We start from the raw sequence: 4,693 nt of genomic DNA on the forward strand, positions 1-4,693 counted from the left end.
TGAAGGTTGTAATAGACCTGGTGTCTTAATTGTTTCAACTTTATTTTGTTGGCAAACCAAACATTCCGCCACAAACTTTTGAATATCTGATTCAAGGCCATCCCAAAAAAATTCCTTCTTAACCCTATGGTAAGTTTTTAAAAATCCTGAGTGCCCTCCTAAGGGAGAAGTGTGCAATTCCATAAGAATCTTTTGTTTTAGCTGGGAATTCTTACAAAGGTATAAGCGATCTTTGTACCATAACAAATCATTTTTCCAGCTAAATGTATCAGACGTACTGGAATCTTGTTGTAACTTTCGAATAAGTGCCCACACTTCTTCATCATTCTTCCATTCCTCCCTTGCTTCGTTTATCCAATCTGGTTGGATAATAGAAATGGCGCACAACAATGCTTCCACATCCTCATCCTTTCTTGAAAGTGCATCTACCACCACATTTTGCTTCCCTTTTTTGTAAATGATTTCAAAGTCATAACCCAACATCTTTTTGACCCACTTTTGTTGCTCTTCAGAGGATAATCTTTGTTATAAAAAGTATTTAAGGCTATCATGATCCGTTTTTACCTTGAAGTGTCTTCCCATTAGGTAGGGTCGCCATTTCTTAAGTGCGTGGAGTATTGCCAACATTTCCTTCTCATAAATAGCTTTGTGTAAAAACATTCCCTTGATTGGATGACTTTCAAAAGCAATCGGTCTTTCATCTTGCATTAGAACAGCACCAATTCCATTTCCTGAAGCATCACATTCCACAATAAAGGTTTTTGTGAAGTCTGGTGTAGCTAAGACTGGTGCTTCGCACATTGCCTCCTTAAGATGTTCAAAGGCCTTTGTTGCTTCCGGAGTCCATGAAAATGCATCTTTCTTCAATAATGTTGTTAGTGGTGCTGCTATTCTCCCATAGTTCTTGAAAAACTTGAGATAATACCCTGTCAACCCGAGAAATCCTCGTAGACGCTTTATGGATGTGGGGATTTTCCATTCCTTAATGGCTTTAATTTTGCTAGGGTCTACCTTAACTCCTTCATGAGATACAATATGACCCAGATATTCCACCTCCTGGACTCCAAAGAAACATTTGGATCTTTTCGCATATAATTGTTTCTCCTCCAATAGTTGTAACACCCTATCAACATGTTCAACATGATCCTTCCAAGACTTGCTGTAGATTAGTATATCGTCAAAAAATACTAACACAAATTTTCTAAGGAATGGTTTGAAAATTGAATTCATCAAACCTTGAAATGTTGAAGGTGCATTGGTAAGGCCAAAAGGCATGACCAAAAATTCATAATGACCCTCATGAGTTCTAAATGTTGTTTTCAGAATTTCTTCAATCTTCATTCTAATTTGATGATATCCTGAACGAAGATCCAACTTGGTGAAGTAAATTGATCCAAGCAATTCATCTAGTAATTCATCAATGACAGGAATGGGAAACTTATCTTTAATAGTGAGCTTGTTGAGCTCCCTATAATCCGAACACATGCGCCATGATCCATCCTTCTTATGCACCAATACTACTGGAGCAGAGAAAGAACTTTGACTCGGTTGAATTATACCAGCCTCTAGCATTTCTGCAACCATACGTTCAATTTCACTCTTTTGGACATAGGGATATTTGTACGGCCTGATGTTTGGAGGAACACTTCCTGGAATCATATGAATAGCATGATCATGATCACACATAGGTGGGAGACCTTTGGGAGTCTCAAATACCTTGGAATGATTGTCAAGGATTTTTTGGAGATCTGGAGAAATAGATGATTCCGATGTGGAAACATCTAGCGAGCATAATTGTGCAATTACACCTCTTTGTTCCTTTTTTAGAAGCTTTGTCATACCATTAGAGCTGATAATCTTTCCTGGTTTCCCTGCAATGCCCCTTAATTCAACTTCCTTTCCTTCTGTAGAAAATTTGATGAAAAGTTCTTGAAAATTAAAATCTATTGTACCCAAGGATTGTAGCCATTGGACTCCTAGTACAACATCAACACCTCCCATTGGAATGGAAAGCATTGGGCTAGTCAATACATATTCTCCCATGGATAGCTTGATATTATGGCACTTTCCAGAGCAATTTATTGTTCCTCCATTTGCAATCATCACTTGACACTCTGGTGCTGGATATAGGAAGCAATTCAATTCTTTTGCTACCTTACAATGAATAAAATTGTGGGTGCTTCCTGAAACAATCAACACTATTACCTTTTTCTTCTTGATTTGTCCTTCTATCTTGATGGTTTGAGGAGTGGTAATTCCCGCCAATGCATTACAAGATATGGTTAGATTCATTTGTTCTTCATCTAGGCTTTGTTCCTAGAGTATATCCTCTTCTTTTGACCTTTCTTGCTCCTTTTCTTCTTCCTCTTCACAATCTATGTAGAATAATTTCTTCTCAGCACACTTATGACCTTTAGTGTATTTTCTAACACAACTGTAACAAATCCCTTTTGCTCTTTTTTCTTCCAATTGTTGTGGTGTCAACCTTATAGGTTGTGGAAGACTAGGGGCAACAACACTTCCGTCTTTATAGTTGTGAGTGGTATGCTTCTTGGTTGCCATAATTTTGCTTTCCATTTTTCTTGCTAACCTGAATGCCTTCTCTAATGAATCAGGTTCCCAAAGGCGAACATCATGTTGGATATTATCCTTTAAAGACCCTATGAACACATCAATCCTATGCTCCTCTGGAATATCTTTTACCCTTATGTTCAATTTTTGGAACTCCTCAATGTGCTCCATTATTGAACCCTTTTGTTTGAGACTTATCAATTGGCTAAAAAAAGTGTTGCATTTTGTATCCTCCTAATGTGTTATCAATTCTTCCGTAAAAATTGCCCAAGTGATAAATTGTTTACGAGAGCAAAGCCATTGATACCATACAAACTAATTTGGTTCCAAATATAAAGTTTCCATATGTACCTTTTGTGTGTTTTTCACATTATTGAGATTGAAAAATTGCTCCATCTGTAATATCCATGTTGCGGGATCCTTGCCATCAAACTTCCTCATATTGATTTTTGGAATATGGTGGGTCTTCGATCCAACATTAGAGTCTATGGAATCATGATTAACATTTCTTTTTTTCTCATCATGAGTTTCCTTTAGTACCCTTTCACCATTAGTGACCATTTCTTGTAGCAACTTATTCATATTTATCTTCAATTCTTCCATCTTATCATCCATGCCATCAATTTTAGCATCCATGCCATTCATCTTAGCTTCCATGCCATCCATCTTAGATTCTATGCCTTTCATTAAATAATCCATCTTAGCTTCTACACCTTTCTTTAAACCATCCATCTTAGCTTCTACATCTTTCCTTAAACCATCCATCTTAGATTCTGTTGTTTTTTGTGCAAGTGACACTTGTTGCACTTGTTCTTGTAATTTTGATATATCATATAGCATTTCTTCTTCTTCTTCTTCATGAGTCATGCTAGAGATTTCAAGTTCCTTACTAGGTGTTTGCATTTTCTTTCCTCGGGCATCAGTTACCGATAATAATGCTCTACTATGCCCTTTGAATTCCTTCAAGATAAATTTTCAAACCAAGCTTAAGCAAAAATTTAAGAAAATCTACACACCTTTTTTCACTTTGTAGGAGCTCAATATTGCCTCTGATGTATCTCTGTACTTTCTGATCATCTAGTTCTTAATTTGTGACTTGCAGTAGCCCTCTGTGTCCTCTTTCTAATGCCACAAGTCTGACCCAAATTGGATTCTCCAAGGAAGAGCTATGCGAAATCTCCCACAGTGACTTGATTATAGACTAGTTTAGTAGAGCAAACTTGTACGATGTGCCACGAGTCACTGTTTCAACCTTTGGATCTGAAAAATTCATACAAGAAACTACAGTCTATCCTCCTTCTGTAACTTCTTACGAAATTTCAATCCGATTCTTAGAGAGAAAGTTATGACGATTTTTCCCAGGTCACCTGTTTGGAATGTAATTCAGGAGTCCGCAAAAAGACCAACTTCCTCAGATCATATCTCCGCAAATATAGCGTGAAACGCACTGAAATTTAGACCCGATGTTTAGCACGATTTATTCTCAAATGGGTTTTTCTTGCAACTTCTGAAATGTCACAGAAAAAAAGTTATAGCAAAAATTCCACGATGACCTGTTTGGAGTAGCAAAACCCTAAAATCCAAAGCTCTGATACCAAATGTTATGAAACCAGCTCAAGAAAAAGATAGAAAAGATAGATCAACGCCTTAGAATTTAGCCTCTTCGAGGGGGAAACCTCCTTTACATTACATAAATGAACAATTCTTGGATGTTTCAAATGAAAAGACCTCCTTTATATATATAGGAGTCTAAGGAGTCACAATATAACCCAGTCGACCTAACAATAATAATATAAAGCCACAAAAATAACAATAGAGGGATTCTATGGGGCATAGTAATAACAATATGGGGGCAATAGGGGCACAACAATATTAATAAGGGGTACAACTACAATAGTAATGGGGTAATCACTGGTATTATAGGGACCCAATAGTTAATGCCTTCAACTTTTGAAAAACCCTTAGAAACAAGACGATCTTTATGTTTATCAACTTTTCCATCTGGTCCAAACTTGGTTCTATAAACCCATTTTCATCTAACAAGTTTTCATCCCTTTGGAAGAGGAAAAATATCCCATGTATCATTTTCCAAAAATGAATGATATTCATCATTCACAGTTGT

Source organism: Pinus tabuliformis, chromosome J, assembly GCF_031772625.1.
Source record: "Pinus tabuliformis cultivar Carrire ecotype Pingquan chromosome J, CPIR1, whole genome shotgun sequence".
NCBI lineage: Eukaryota > Viridiplantae > Streptophyta > Pinopsida > Pinales > Pinaceae > Pinus > Pinus tabuliformis.